The sequence below is a fragment of the Lonchura striata genome, chromosome 3 (assembly GCF_046129695.1).
Source record: "Lonchura striata isolate bLonStr1 chromosome 3, bLonStr1.mat, whole genome shotgun sequence".
In the NCBI taxonomy this organism is placed as follows: Eukaryota; Metazoa; Chordata; class Aves; order Passeriformes; family Estrildidae; genus Lonchura; species Lonchura striata.
The window spans coordinates 97,808,255-97,825,177 of NC_134605.1; the positions used below are offsets into that span (position 1 = coordinate 97,808,255).

The 16,923-nt window shown below is 36.8% G+C and overlaps 1 long non-coding RNA gene across 1 annotated transcript in view; it reads right to left on the bottom strand.

The window, feature by feature from the left end:
* Nucleotides 1–8,117, bottom strand: part of LOC110467982 (uncharacterized) — a 67,892-nt gene extending 59,775 nt beyond the window's left edge. The window contains exon 1 of the long non-coding RNA XR_002464963.1: nt 8,085–8,117. This is a non-coding gene — a long non-coding RNA (uncharacterized LOC110467982). The remainder of the gene's footprint in view (nt 1–8,084) is intronic.
* Nucleotides 8,118–16,923: the final 8,806 nt, after the last annotated feature.

Sequence of the window (16,923 nt, forward strand, 5' to 3'; positions counted from 1 at the left end):
TGCTTTCTTCTTTCTTGTCTCCTAGGATTTCTGTGCCTTGCTTTGTGGTTGGTTGTTTTCTGGGGTTTTTATTGTTGTTGTACATTTGGTTTTTTCTATTTAAACAATTCTTTTGTAGATTTTGTGTCTTTTAACATCCTAATTCTTATAGTGAATTGATTTGATTTCCTTTGTGCATGAGCATACATGTCTACTCACCCACATGTCCCCATTGATAATTTTTAAAGTCATTGTTCAGATTGAACAAATGTTGACAGAATGTTGAAGGTTCAAAAATAGTAAGTTTAATGAAAAATATATATTGTTTTTATTGATCACAAGTGAGAGAAAAAAAGCTATGTTAAGCCAGAAAACACATTTAGAAGAGAGACATAAAGAAGGACTTCATCAAAGGAAAATATTTTCTACATTACTCACCCCCATGGACAACAGAAAATGCAGGAACACAAAGATCTGGGAGTCCAGCCCTGTTGGTTCTCTGATGATAAAAGCTTGTGCTTTGCAGAAAACTGACTTGATTGTTTCCAGTTCCATTTTTCATCCTGTATATTGGCTCTCTGTGGGCTGGGTTACTCACCCTAAATTGTCTGACTGATACCTTGTTGGCATAACATAAAGATATGGTAAGCATCCTTATTTGAAGTGAGAATGTAGATACTCAGGAGAGAGCATATATAGAAATATACATTAAGAGTAAATCCAAGAACAACGAAAAAACATTCATTTTAAAATGTCCAAGTCTCAGGGCATGGAGGAGAGTTCTTGGGATTTGCACTGCTTGAAGAGTTAGCTCTACACGTTGCCTAGTCTGAAAAAGCAGCATTTTCATCTAGGATTTTTCTTTGACAAGGCAGTGATATAAGAAATTCTACTGAATTTTAAAAGCACTTTGAAAGAATTACTTTAAAGTAGGGATAGGAAATAGGGCAAATTGTATATGCCTTTCACCAGCATAAAGCACAGGAACAGTATTTCCTAAACTCTGCTGGAATAAGGCATTGCTTTATTATCCTTACAGGAACATCAAATCCTTCTGCTTCTAATCTTCTAGAAATGCTTAAAAATCTTTCACACTGATTTTCATTGGCATTCATCTTCAAAGGTTCAATTCTAGTTCTGAAATAATTATTGATAGTTTTCTTTGGTGTTTTTTGTTTTATTTTTTTCCCTGTAAGTTATACACCAAGATCTCTGGTTCTTTCAAGGTATATGCACCACTTCAAGATTGCCACGTACCTAGCTTGTTGCAGAGGTATCCCATCACAGCTGCAGCCTAAGTAAGGCATGATTGCAGCCTTTGGATTCTGAAACACCTACAAAAATAAATATGAACTATTCTTCCATATAATTATTTTGATGCTTTTTGTTGTTGTTTCCGCTGTTGTTGTTAATGTAAAACAAAGAAAGAAGCTGGATCTTTGGTGTACCTTTATAGAGATGTATGTATGTATGTATGTATGTATGTATGTATGTATGTATGTATTTATGAGTATAAATAAATAAATAACTGATTTATGTATGTGCATATCCACTTTCCAGAAAAAAATGCACGAGAAATTTTCTATCTATGAGCCAGGTCTACTAACACTGTACATTGTAGGATAGAGGAGCTCTCCCAAATTCTGTCTAAGTTACAATGCAAGCACCTGACGTCCATGATAAACAATTTGGTAAATGGCCATTTATTTTACAGTATAGACTGTAAGATTGCAAAAAAAAAAGGAAAAAGAAATGCAAAAAGAGACGTTTTCCTTCCAAGCTTTACTATGTTTCAGGTTTAGGCAGATCAATGCTGGCAACCTGCCCAGCTTCCAAGACTGAGCTGTTAGCTATGCACCAAACCTCCTCATTATGGTGCACACCCTTGGTGTATCTGCTTATTGACTAAAGGGGAGAAGTTACACCCCATCCTTTATTTAGCAATTAACAATTACCTGGAAACTGTGAGTCTTGGAGTCGAGATCCTCCTCAGCCTGAGCAAATTTCTATATGCAGTTCCCACTTTCCCTGGACACCAGACTGGCTTTTTACCTGCCTGGGGGCCTCATGATTTCTTTCCCACAAACCATTACTGCAGAGGAGTTTGGTGCGTGCGAGACATTGGACACAAAGAGGCAGGGCAGGAAGGAAACTCAGAGTAGCCACGAGGCTCTTGAACCTAGGGCAGGGAAATGTCCTGCTTCAGGAGCCTCAGGGAAGGTGAAGCAGCCAGTTTACAGATTAAGGTATCAGATGCACAGAAAAGCTTGGATCACACAACCCTGGGGAGTGATTTGCTTCATTTTAGAGTAGACATTTTACCAGCTGTGCCAGGTGTCCTCCTGACTGTGCTGACTACACTTCCAACAGCTTTAGGGAAAGTTTACTTATCTAGATTTCTTATGGACACCTACATGAGGAGAGATAAAGGCAGACATCTTAACCTGAGATCTGAAGCACACAATTTCAACTTCATTTGAAAATCATAGTAGAGCAAATTTTTTGAGGACCAAGGACCAAGATCAGGGACTCAAATCTGTTCCTTCCCATGGGAATATGGCCTTCTTTTGTTTGTTCCATGTCCATCCCATTGTCAACAGAGGGGATGCTGCATTTACTCCATTTCCCAAAAATCTCATACTGATGTGATTAGGTCACTTTCCTGAGATCTAAGTGCTATGAGTTAAACCCTCTCACCTGTTCAAGAAAAGTTACAACCAAAATTTCCTTTTTCCAGTGTTCTCTAGCTATATGGTTATTGCAGGAAAGAGGTAGGTCACTGCTCTACTTTTGAAAAAAGACTCTTCTGGGTAGGCTGAAGGTTGAAGATTACTATATTTGTAAAGCAGCTTATAACTGTGACTGATTGACCTAGATTTCCAAAAAGATATTTGGATTGTAGTTGTTACCACAAATTTATGTAACTGTTGTTGATACTTTTCCATGTCAGCTGAGACTGCTAAGCTAAAATACAAGACACATCAGAATGCTTTGGAATAATTTTGATTCTGGAATATTTCCTATTTACATTAGATCATGAGTAAGTTTTATTTTATTATCTCCAGGACACAGAACATTTAGTCTCAGGAGGATGCTTATTCTTTAGTTCAAGGCTACATTCTCTCTGTTTGATAGCTGCATTTAATGTTCACAGACCTTTCTAAATCTTTGCTGTAAGTCACCGTTTATCCAGAGCTCTGCAACTAGAATGGTAATCCTCCATGCCACCTAATTTGCAATAACATGCTGGATATATATGGGGGTTTTCCCCATTATATGAGAGCAAGGGTTTTTCTAGCCTAAAAGGCTTTCACCTAACCATATCCATGATCAAATAACTTATTTATGTGGACACAGAACCAATACTGAAATTCAAGTTGATGTGTAAGGTATGGTTTTTGTTCAGCAATCATAGAGATGAGATTTAAAATCACAGAAACACAGTTTTCTTAGTGCTGAAGGACAGAGTCTGTCTTCTTAAAGGTATGTTAGATGTAGTACACAGATACTTCAATTCAATTCACTTCTGAGATGACTGAATAGATATCAAATAGAAATATGGATTTTCTTTGAGTTTTTTTTGTCCAGACTCAGATGAGACTTATTTTCTGTAGGCACTAGTACAATCTGGATAGAAGCACCAAGTCTCTGTGGGACAGAGACAACTCTGCACTGCCATGAATAAGAAATAAACGATAGTCAAGTTTGAAATGTCATTACTGGCCAATAGAGACAATACCGTTTTATTTTATAAACTGTCTGATTTCCCATTAAAAATTTTATATTGAATACATTAAACTATGCTGACCTTTGTGATAAATGTGTAAAGCATGCTGCAAGCAGATCAGAAAGAAAATAAAAAATAATGTCAATATAAAATAACAAATATGGATGAAATTAGTTTAATTACAGTGGAATTCCTGGTGGATTATATTATACTCGCAGTATTGCTAAAAGAGTTCACCATGATTAATGTTATTAAAGTGTGTGCCAAGCCAAATAATGTTTTTTCTCCCTTCATAGGAAAAAAAGTTTCCACTTACAGTGTAGTAAGATGAAACATTTTGCTGTGTAGGTACATTAATATCTGTAATAGAATGAATCAGATGCAAGGGCACACCTAGAATTTTCTAAAGATGACTTCTCCATGTAGGACACCATCTCTGACCCTCCACTTTCTTCTGCCTTAACTTCTATTTTTTAAAAAAAAATCTCTCCTAATTTCTGACCTATTGCAAAGGTTCAGTAGTTTTATTTCCAACATTTACCACCTAAAATACCCTTTTTTACATTCACCTTGCCTTTCCCCACAGTGAATCTCCCTGTGGTTAAGAAATTATCACTTCTAGCAAATTTTTTGAGCACATTCGGAACCTTCATTTTGCCAGACCTGTCAGCTCATGGAACACCATCACCAGTTCTATCTTTCTTGCTTTTTTTCCTGCTCTCTCCTGTTTCTTCTCCTTTCTCTACTCGTGTTTTTTGTTGCTTGTTTGATATTTAATTATTTATTGTCTCCCATTCCTCTCTCTTGCCGATTTTCATGTCCCTAAGGAAACAAATTCTAGCAGCACCACTGTTCTGTTGTTTCACAGATCTGCACTTTGATTCCAAATTTTTAGATAAATTTAAATATCACTCTGTTTTCATTCTCTGCTCCACTTTTTCTCCCCATCTTCAAGATTACACCCAAATAATATGCCTAAAATATAAAGTACAGCCTTTGCAGTCCATATATGAAGGTAAGACTTATGTCTTAAATGTGATGACATCTTTTATTCTGATTCAGCACAACTTGTTATATTCAGAATAATGCAGCTCTTGGTTCATCACTTTATTTCTAATATTTGCCCTTTTGCATCTTTCCATTTGCTGTTCCATAAAACAGCTCAAGAAACTAGTTCCTTGTTTGCTAATTCATCCTACCACTTCCAAGTGTTAAGAGACCAGACTTGTCCTCAGTTCCTAAATCTCACATTTTATTTCAGGCTCAGTTTTTACACTGATATTATTATGAATATTCCCTCAAAACTTAAACATCTCCCTTCAAATCCACCTTTTAAACTTTTGTATATGAAGATATGTAACAACAGAATGACCATATTTGACACAAGAGTACTCTCTATCTACTGACAGTAGTGCATTGTAATTTCCCTACAGAGTTTTATGTGTGTGCTCACTGTTAGCTCACAGTTTGTGCCTTCTTAAGCTTTCTCTATTAGAAAGCCTCTTGTTTTATTTGTCAACCTTCTGGAAGAAAAATCATAAATCATAACTGAGCTCATAGCTAATATAAAAACACAAGCAGCATTTCTGAGGGCTTTTTTAATATATATTTCATATTTCTGTAATGCAATGAAAAGATAGAAGGCTCTATGACTTTGAGTGAGTTCACCTCACCTAACTTCAGCTACATCTGTGGTAGATTTCTTTTATAGCCAGTAAGGAAAATAAGTACTTCTAGAATGTGATTCACTTCCTCTTAATGTCAAAACTTGGTATATAGCAAGAATGAAATCCTGCTCTGCTAATGTTTCATTGGAGTATAGCCATCAGCATCAGTAGGGTCAGAATTTATCCCCAAACATGCTAAGATTTTTTTCAGATATATTCAAATCAACTTTCCAAACTCAATAAAGTACACCAAAATCTTAAGGAAAACCCAGCAGAAGATCCAAAATCAATATGAATTTTTCAATATTATAACTTCTAAAGTAGAGAACTTATAAATTTCCACTTAGAACATGACATGAATTAAGAGTGACATGTTGAATAAATAACTAAGTTACAATTACATTTTTTAATCAGAGACAGAATTTTGGATCATCTCTATGGAAAAAATGAATACCAGTGAGAACAAAGGCATCACCTTAAAATAAAAATTGATGCTCATTATCAGTCTTAATCAAATTAATTAATTAGAATATATATTAGAAAGAGAATGACTAAAACTAACATTTTCTTAATTAAAAAAAAATCTCACTTTCCCAATGTCTAATAACTCAGTCTAAGTCATCCATTTATCTATTTTTAATAATTAGTATTAGTGAAGAAAAATTTCTTATGAGAAAAGCTAAAGGCTATAAAAGGCCTCAAGATGCAGATAATGTTTTTATCCCATGCCAGTTTCTTTCTCAGAAAATGATTAAGGAGAATTAGCAAAACATTATGTGGAATTGTATTATTAAAATTGCAGTAATAATTACAATTACCATACTGTCACAATATCTCTGGACTGCTTTCTGTGAAACTCCACTTCAAATATAAAAGACCCTTTCAAATAAACTGTTATAATCCCTAAAAGAGCATGGTGTGCATCTACTCCACTCCCCAGGCCACACTGTGATCTGAGAAATACTTCCTAGTCCTTGGCCTTGATGAGCAGCAGCTGGGCTGAGCTTCTCTTGAGCTTATCAGAAGCACTGTCTGCTCCCAGGAACTTGTGCTGTCTAACGAGCTCCTGTGTTTTAGCAAACAGCCTTGGAAACTTATTTTTTATGCCTGGGTAGCAATCCAAGTACATATTATTTTCATTATTAAACTTTCAAAGACAGTTACCAGTCTGAATTGTGGCCAGGATGGAAAATTTCTGTGACTAAAGCCAGACCCTTGTGACCCTATAAACACCAGCCCAAAGTGAGACCCTTGGAGCTCTCCTGGACCGCACGCACTGTGGCCAGCATCTCCCTCTCCTGGGCTGATACCCCCACTCCTCAAGGCTCAGCACTTTGCTCCTTGAGAAGATGCAAAGGCATCCAAATTTCACTGAATTCGAGGGGAATTCATCACGTATACAATCTCTTTATATCTGCGTGCATATGAGTGTGAATATGCTATAGCAAATGTACTTAGGAATATTGTTCTCATAGATTCCTAAGAAGTTTAACTTTGTAGGAAGTCAGGCCTGTAACTAAGTTACTGTTGTGATACAGTAAATTCTACATTAATCCTTTGCTAAATTATTTAACTTAAACTATCAGTTAAGTGCTGTTAAGCGTAGTTGGGCCTTTAAGCATAAACTCTTTGGTCATTTTTGGCTCAGTTTAGCATGGGGGTGTACTCTGAACCTTGTGACTCAACAGGATGATCTTCCTTTTTATCTTTACCTTTTCCTATCCATTTCTGTACCCCTCAACCCTTCCCCTGCCCCTGCCTCTCCTACCCCTCTCCTCTCCTCTGCCCAGCTTCCACCTAGATAGTTTTGTGGTTATTTTGCTTTTGATTGATTTATTTTGGATTTTTGTTGGCTTTTTCTCTGTGTACTTTAAAAATCTAGTAAGCAGTACAGTGAATTTTAACAACAAACTTTTTTCTGGTTTTGTTTTTATATTAAACCTGTTTTTACTGATACTTTTGCATGTGATTCCTTAAACAATCTTAAAACATTCATTTGCAACAACGAGGAGGAAAACTTGAAATGTGATGTGTGAGGATAATTTTTTTTCATCGTTATCAAAGTTATACATGCTTTACTTCCTATTTAAATGTGATGTGTGAGGATAAATTTTTTTTTCATAGTTATCAAAGTTATATATGCTTTACTTCCCACTTAAACCTTATGCTTCTCAGGACAGGATCACAGCACTGCTTATGAAAATAGGTGACAGATTGTACTAGGTTTGTCTGGGATAAGTTTTTTCACAGTAGCTGATATGAGGTTGTGCTTTGGATTTGTGCTGGATACAATATTGAAAACCCAGGGATGCTTTAGTTATTGCTGAGCAGCTTCTGCTCTTGCACAGAGCCAAGGCCTTTTCTGCTTCTCATCCCACCTCACCAGGAAGGAGGCTGTGGTGCACAAGGAGTTGGGAGGGGACACAGTGAGGACATTTGACCTTAGCTGATGTCCCATACCATATGGCAACATGCTCAGCATATAGAGATGGGAGAAAAGGCTGAAAACAGGGACACACTCTGCAATGTATAGCATTAGTCTTCCCAAGGTATAGTTAGGATTAGGGTTAGGGTTACATGTGATGGAGGCCTGTTTTGCTGCCTGCTGATAGGAAGTAGTGAATTAACTTATTTTTTTTTTCTTGCCTTGCATGCACAGCTTTCACTTTACCCATTAAATAGCTTTTTAATCACCCCATGAGTTGTCTTACCTTTACTCTTCTGATTCCTTCCTCCACCCCATTGAGTAGAACAAGTATATGTGACAGTGAGCTCCCTGCCAGGGATAAACCACAACACATGTTAAGAGATAGATGTGGCATTAGTTACTTATGTTGCAGGAGTAATATTCAGTAATATTAATTTCTAACCATCTCTGTTTTTTTGCTTTACATGGTTTAGACCAATAGGATAAAACATACAGGAAACCCATGGAGGAGTAAAGAATCTGTGATTGAATGTGTAATAGGTATGGTATATTTGTCTAAGAAATCAGGAAAAGCCATGAAGACTAACCACTAAGATACTTAAAAAAAGATGAAGACCAGTAATCAGTTTAAAACATCTTCAAAGTACCACCCTATTTCAGAAACATTAGAAGGAGTAAGGAAATATGCCTACAGTGTTGGAAAATTGCTAAACAAAAGAGATATTCATTAAAAAAAAAAAAACAAACATAAAATATATTGAATCCTATTGACAAAGGGGGATGGGGAAATATTCAACAACTGGCAAAAGTATAAAAACAAACTCAAATGAGAACCAGAAGTTCCACAGCAATCTAGTGGAAAAAAGGATGGGACCACAAGTCAGCTGCATACTGATTCAACTCACAGGCTATCAGTTGGCACTGAGTGATATATGAAATCCCAGAGAATGCCAAAATCCAAACCAGAATAATATTTAAAGGGGCCCTGCTGACCCATTCCAGAGTTATCCTTATTTTTTAAATTATAGGTTGGCCTCTTAGGCGTGCTTTGGCCAAGCTCTCAAAAGAAGTATTTAAGCCTTTTTTATTTGGAATCATTATTTACTTAAAGCTCATACTTCTCTCTTCAAAGCCTAAGAAGGGTCTGAATCATTAATGCACAAGAGCAGCAGAGAGCAGACAGGTCATGCACACTGTAACCATCCAGATATCTTGATCCATGCTGTTTATGCAGAAGAATTATGAATCTGAGCTGGACTGCAAATTTAACCAGGTTTCCAAATGCTTTTCATTGTTGAAGTGGCACAAAGAAGAAAAACTCTTCCAGAGAGTGCAGATTCAAAAGACATTACTAAGACATATACACACTGGTTAAGCTTGGAGGAAGAAAACTGTTAAAGTATTTGGATTAAAAATCACCTGAAAGCAAAAGCGTTTCCTTTTTTTTTCATCTAATGCAAGACTAGAAAAGTTCTCAAAGACTAGAAAATTCTGTTTAAGCAACTGAGCTTTTGTTGTCATTACTGTTTTTAATGTCATTCAATTATGTTGAGGAAGAGAAGGATCAAAATTTGGAGATGTGGTAAATTGTGCAGTATTTGTAATCTCACCATACCTCAAAATTCTGGAAATAGCAGAACACATTTTGTACTCTCAAGACTTATAGTCAAATTTCTAGACTTCCCAGGCTAGCTAAGTATGTTATTATTATGGACAAGCCCAAAATAATAATCCTCAATTCTGAGAACTGCAAACCACAGATTAAAATCAATATCCATGGTCTGTACTTCTGTGCTTTTGTAGTTTGAATTATCTGAATCAAACATCCAAGGCATCAACAACAGGGAAAAATCAATCAGAAACATATGCCATTTTAACGTTCTTCTTTTACCTGTTAAGGGGAATAGAGAGATGGTTTCTTGAATAAATCCGTAAGGATTTATGATCCACCCCAAGAAAAGCCAGTAGAAGGAACGGTATGAAAATAACAGTAAAAGGTGTCCTTACTATCCTCATACATAGGATAATTTTAAGAAAATGTTGCATTTAAGCAGTGAAAATAACTACCTGTCCTTTCTGTCTCTGTCTGAGGATGGCACAGTTCTGTCCCATTTTTCTTTCAAATAAAACTAAATGATTCAATCTAGAACCTTAAAATTTACCTGCTAAAGTCATGGAATGGGAAACAAAGGAATTTCCATATAGAAATGTTTTACTGAAAATTAAGAAGGATGTATTTCATTTCAAAAATTAAAATACAAAATTTGAGGAAGAAGCTTAAGAAATTGTAGATGATAATATGTGTATGTATATGGATTATACACTTTTTTTACATAAAATTGAAATCTGAAATCTAATCCAGCAACAATTTCAGCTGCAATCTGTAGGTCCCTATCTCCCAGACTGACAGCTTCTAATTTTGGTACCTCATGTAAGTGTCTAAAGATAAGTCACGTTGATCCTTCAGATACAGCCTCCCATTAAGCCTGTGCCACACGGGGACCGTGGGAAGCTTTAGGTCCAGCAAGCCTGGAACCAACTGTCTCAAAGCCTAGCATGCCTGGGGCTACAAAGCTGGGACACTACAAAGTGTTTCAACCCAGGACAGTCCCCAAAAAAATCTTGGATATCTGCAGGCAAAAGTAACTTGGAAATAGACCAGTCAGGTTTCTGAAACAAGCCAGTTGGAAGCTGGTTGACATTACTACATGTCCATCCAACATGAAAGCCTACTTTGCTGGAAAATGCCTGACCTATTCTGTGCAATGCTGCCACACTAAGCTTACAATTACTGAAGAGTTTTGGACTACTACAGAATCACTGAATTTTTTAAGAGCTGCTTGTAAAGAAGAAAAACAGAAATAAAACCAAACCCAACACACAACATTTGGCTTCTTTGAATCCCTCAAACTTGAATGTTGATTTCAGTTTAACAGGTCTTATCCATTGCAAGATCAGGAATTTATATGCCATTCCATGTACTGCTGAGTGCTCACTAGAAATAACAAGACAGTTGGGAAATGGGGAAAATGTTTGTAAGACAGACACTTTCTTTTAAATTACAGCATCATAAAGTCTCTCAAACTGTTACAGAAGATATAGAAGCAGCATGCATAAACCTTAGATAATTTTCACAAACCTACTGAAAAGGGATGAGAAGACACTCAAAATGCTACATTTCTTGTTCAGAACTTTGGTGATATTCTCTTCTAAGTACTTTGTGAGTTTTTGTTGTGTCTCTGTATTTTCATTTTTTTCTTTCCCATTATTTCTAAAGATATTTACAGCAGAGTAGGATCAGAGGCTAACATAAAATCAAGCTTACATCCTGACTTTACAAAAAGAGGAATTTCTAAAACTAAAACTGAGTAGTGGATTTAAAGCTGTTATAACTCCTCTGACTATTTTTACATCTTATATCATTTTATGTCCACAAAGATATACCTAAAGTTATTTTGCTGAGTGGACACAGTATTCTTAGTGTGTCTGGTATACCTTTCTATAATCTTTAATCAAGTGACGAGCTCCATATAAGCTAGTTGCAAGAGAATTAAACAAATGTTAATATTAGGAACAGACTTGGGGTTTCTTCAGAGAGTGGTGATACTGAATAACTGGACTGAACTCCAGGTTCAACCACAGGCTGCTTTCTATCCCTCTCTTCTATCTCTGTATAAAGAGGGGTAATGTTGCCTTTTTAGCATCTTTGTTCTCTTTGGGCAGAGACCTATCCTTTTCATTGTGTGCTTGCATGGTGTCCCTCACAACAGTAGGTGGTAAGTAGCTAATTAGCAGAAAAAAATACCTCTATATGTTTGCGAACTGAACAAGGTGTTTTCACCTGAAGCAAAACAATTTGTAGTAACTTAATGTTTTATGCTATTATTAACATACCTCAGGGTCAGAACCCATTTTCTGGAGAGATGTAGAACAGAAACTGTAAACGACAATAATCTGGAATGAAGATCTATCACATCTAATTGATTAAAAAAATGGATCTGGACTTATGTCTGATAGCAGGAAAGTTTTTTTTTTTCTAGACTAAAATGTATTTTATTTCATCTTCTGCAACATTTTGATATTATTTAATTAAGTATTCTGTGGATAAGAAACATACAATTCACCATGACTTATTTCAGGAACTTAACTGAGCTTCCCTAATTAATAGCTTAGATATACTGTATACTGTGCAAAAAAGACAAAAGCCTTTTGGACTGTGTTAAGCTCTTTTTGATGGTTTTTGCTTGTTGCTTCTTTGTTTCGTTGTGTTTTGTTTTTCCATTTGAATAAGGCATTAATCCTGGATCTTTTACATCATCAAGATATGGTCCAACCCTAATTGTTCCTTGTGGGTCCTTTCCAACTCAGAATATTCCATGACTTTGTAATATTTCTTTTGTGAGAAGTTGACTAGTTATTATGACCATTTAAAAAAGTTTCATTTGCAATCCAGTAAAGAAGAAACAAACACAATGTTGACATTTCAGATATTTACAAAGAATATAAAAAAAATCTTCACCTTACAAGGAAGTAATAAACCAATCTTTAGGAAAGTCAGCTCTATGTTTTTGATCTGATCTTTCCAGATAACTAAAAAGAATATATAAAGTTAAATAACACTCTCTGCCCAGAATATGATTTTTCTAAAAATAATGTTTCCATTTCATCCAGAAACTCTAAAATAGGACTTGTCTGATATAGCTGGGAAACATCTCCTGCCATAGAAGTCACATATCATTTTCCAAGTAGAAAAGCATGCTGCCAAAATGGTGTAGCAAACTCATTGCCATAAAGTAAAAATTCACTGAATTCTTAACCAAATGCTGAAATTAAATTTAGCCACAACAATTTAATATATCTACAAGACATCTACAAATGTCAGTAAACATTGCAACTGCTTCATTATTTATTCTGCTTTTAAAAAGCATGAGGCAATGTAAAGTTATAGTAGTTTTTGTTCTCCTTCCCAGATCTGAGAACCGGGAGGGCATTATTCACTTGAGAATTAGGAGAGTTATTTTTTTGCATGTCAAACACAGTAGACAGCACCGTTATTGTACAGAATTTCATTAGCACTGTACTTCTTTTAGAAGCGTATATAGACATGAAGGGTGACAGATCCTTTAAACCATTTTGATACTTTAAAATCTAGGGCAGTGATGCATTTATGTATATATGTGTATAGTTTGCATACATATATTATGAAGGAAAATGGCAAGGCTGACATTCAAAAAGATCTAGCCAGGTTGGAGGAGTGGGCCACCAGAAGCCTTGTGAAATTCAGCGAGGACAAACGCAAAGTCCTGGATCTGGGAGGGAAGGAACCTTGGCAGAAATGTAAGCCAGGGATGCCTGGCAGGGATGTATCTTGTCAAGGAGCAGTGTGGCTACCCCAGGGCCAGGGAGCTGGAGCTGACAGAGGTCCAGCACTGACTGTGCCCTCTCCCATGAGGAGAGCCATGGAGCTGGTAATGGGGTCCACTGACAGACTCTGACAGTACAAGTGATGAACAGGACCCAGGGCAGATCTGGGGCTCCAGCCAGGCAGCAAAAGAGCAGAAGAAGGGCTGGAGTCTGGCACTGCTGTGGTCTCACTACAGGAACTGATGGAGCCCAGCTAGGCTGAAATCAGGTCTTGCACAGGAAGAGTGGCTGGGGGTCCCAGAGGAAGTTGGGTGGAGCAGGTAAACTCTTGAAGTATTCAAGGCCTTGAAACATCTGTGCTTACAGATCTGGGCATGCTGGGGAGCACAAGGTGGACACTGGCCAGCAGTGTACCCCAGCAGCAAAGACCTCCAGCAGCGTCCCAGGCTCTGTGAATAGAAGCACAACCCAGAGCAAAGTGTTATCCTGCTCTGATCAGTACTTATTACATCACATCTAAACACTGCATATAGTTTAAGACCCTGAATAAAAGGAAGGTATTGTAAAACTGGAGTGAGTTCAGTGAACCCAAACAATCTGGCCAGGGCTGGAGCATTGACCCTGTGAGTGAGGCTGAGAGTACTGGGTTTGTGCATTTTGAACCCTTGAAAATACACAGCTTCAGGGTGCCAACAGCACAGTAGGTACACTGGTACCTACTGGGAGGCTATCAAGTAGTCCTGAGTTGCATGGTGGTAGACTAAAAACAGCAAGCCCAAATGGCAATAAAGGAGATTCAGTATGGATATAAGGAAGATGTTTCAGTACAAGGAGAGTCAAGCAGCCAAGTAGGTTTTCTGGAAAGTTTTGGAAGTTCTAAAGACTTGAGTAAGTAAAGCCTTGTGCCACCTGGCCTGGTCTCATAACTTACTCTGCTTTGAACAGCAAAAATCCCTTCCAACTGAATTATCATATGATTCTATGAAAATAAAGACGAAGAGGTACTGATTATACAGTCACCAAGAGGTTTTCATGTACCCAGAATGAAATCAAATGGAGGTACTTCCTGGAACAAGACAAAATATTTATAGGATGGTGGACACAGTTCCACGTATTCAGAATTTTGTATTTGAAAGATTGAAGTTTTGTCAATCTCACTCTTTAGATGGATAATATAAAACTGCAGTTCATCATATTATTGCTGCTTATCCTTCCTGTGCGTTCTCCTAAATAACTCATTACCAAAATGCTGGCTGACTAAGTTTAATTTAGAAAATGAAAGTCACAGCAGACATCCCCCTCAGCTTCTGCATTAATTTTTGCTTCAATATACTGCAGGCTGAGAAATAAAATCAAGTCCATTCACTTATCCTTTTACCCTCAAGCTGGAGGTAGCAGGTGTTAGACACATCAAGAGCAGTAGTCATTTCTCAGACACAAGGAGAAGAATTTGACATTGAGCTTGGTTCTGATTCAATTGTCCATAGTAATGCAAATTTATGTTAGTCCCACAACCGTTTGCCTCAGAGAAGTATAAAATCTTAGAAATGCTGTGCAATAAACACACATCAAAAGCACTTTTAGGATTGCATTAGTGTGCATACTGACTATAATTACAATAATTAGAATATAGAAATTACAGGAGGAAGACTCAAAGAGCACATGAAAGCTTGTTTGCAAACATATCATTAAAATATTCAGTCAAAAGTTGGACTGAAAGATCTGGCATGGCCAAAACATGAATTTTTTTTTAGATGTTTATGTTTCACTATTGACTGTATTCACTAACTTGAGCCAAATTTCACAGAAAGAATAGTTTTCAGTCTGACTACCTATGTAATCTTCTTGTCTCATCAATAAATAGATATAGATACCCCTGGAGAAAGATCAGTTTCACCTGTTGGTAAGCCTGTCTCAGAAAGGGATAATCAATCATCTGAAGGCTCCTGTCCTTATCTCCATTGCTTAAGAACAAAGTCCAGGAGACTGTCTTAGAGCAGATGCACAGCTTTTAGATGAATTCTCCTCTTCTTCACTTCCAGATACTGATTCTACAATGTGTTGAAAGTAACTTACTTTTCAACTTTTTCTTGGACACTTAAAGATACTTAAAGATACTTAAAGATACATTTCAGTCTTTTCTCTTGTATTTCTTGCCTTCCAATTTTGATGTTAAATTACACTTTCATCTTAATTTAAAAAACATATCTGTAGCTGGATTCTTCCCTATTTTGCAATTCATTGGTTTAACTTGTAACAATTGCTTTTGGTTATTGTTTCTGAATTGCTATTCTGTTTTTCCCTATCTGGTATTTAAGCTATTTGCTTATTACATGGCACATTTTCAAATGTCTGTATACAATTGTGCATATATTTTCAATATGTGAATACATATAATGAAGTGGACTATTAGATTTCTGTAGTTATCACTTACTTTTTTTATCTGCATATTACAAGGACAATAATGAAAGCACCTTTTGAACTTTTAGGTGATTTATGTCACTTGAGTGGCTAGTTCTGAGGTGTTGGACCTGCACTGTGGTGTTGAAGAAATGCATTTCTACAGTGATACTTGAGATGAGAAGTCTTCAGAGATGATGTGCTCCTCTTCCAGGGGAAACAAGGAAAACACAAAAAATGATAACATGCACACTTTAAGACAAAGGCTGAGTTTAAAAAATGCACATGAATAATAAACCAGAAGAGAATACTCTTTTTGCAACCTTTTTAACAGAGTAGTTTGGTAGATATCAGTTGCTGGAAGGACAGTTTGGACATATTTATGTCTGCACCATCTGCTGTCCTATGCCTGTAAGCCTCCAAAGCAAACCTGCTGCTTGACATGAGATTCAATATGGTCATAACCTATACCTAATTACTGGTGACTGACATCTGATATTTCACCTCGGTGCTGTGATGTATGTGGCCTGGTGGTGAAGGGAATAATACCAACAATAATAGCAGGGATAACTAATCAGTAAATATGCTTCACAATATTAATCTCGAGAAAGCTCAGACTCACTCTAAGGCCCCATACTGTGATATTTGGGATTATAGAAGCATAGAATAAGATCAGTAAGATCACTCAATATTCTATCAAGTCCATACCCTGTGGATATTTTATGCTATTTGTCATTTGCAGCATTTAAATTCTCCTTAGTATTCTTCGAAAAGACCTCAAACTGTCCAGCACAGTACACACTGCTCACTCAACTGTAAAATGATCAGCCTGCCTTGGAATTCATCTGCTGCTCCTTGCCATCCGACCCAACAACCTTTCCAGCTGGAACAGCTTACTATGGCCATGGAAAACCAAGTGTCCATTCCCTCAACACCAGATGTCAGTCATCCTCTAAAATCCATCTAGCCTAAAGGGGAGGTACATTTAATTCCCCAGTGCCCCACAGGACAAACTGCAAAGTGCCAAATGGCAAAGCCTTCCACAAACTCAGCCTGAAACCAGGCCTGCTGGACCCTTGCAAAAGACAGAAGCAAAATGAGATCTGCTCAGCCATATTTTCTGTCTGTATCACACGCCATTTTCATCTACACTGAAAACTTCAGCTGAATCCCATTAGGAAGAGAACTGGTGCGAGAGACATTTCTAATTTATAACATGTCTAATTTCTTTCAATTTGACAACAATATGGCTATAATTTTAGCTGAGACATGTCAGACAATTACTGAATATGTGCAAATTTTTAAAAAAGACAACAAAAATGACGTGGCAAATTGCAGGCTTTTCTTTAAAAAGTATA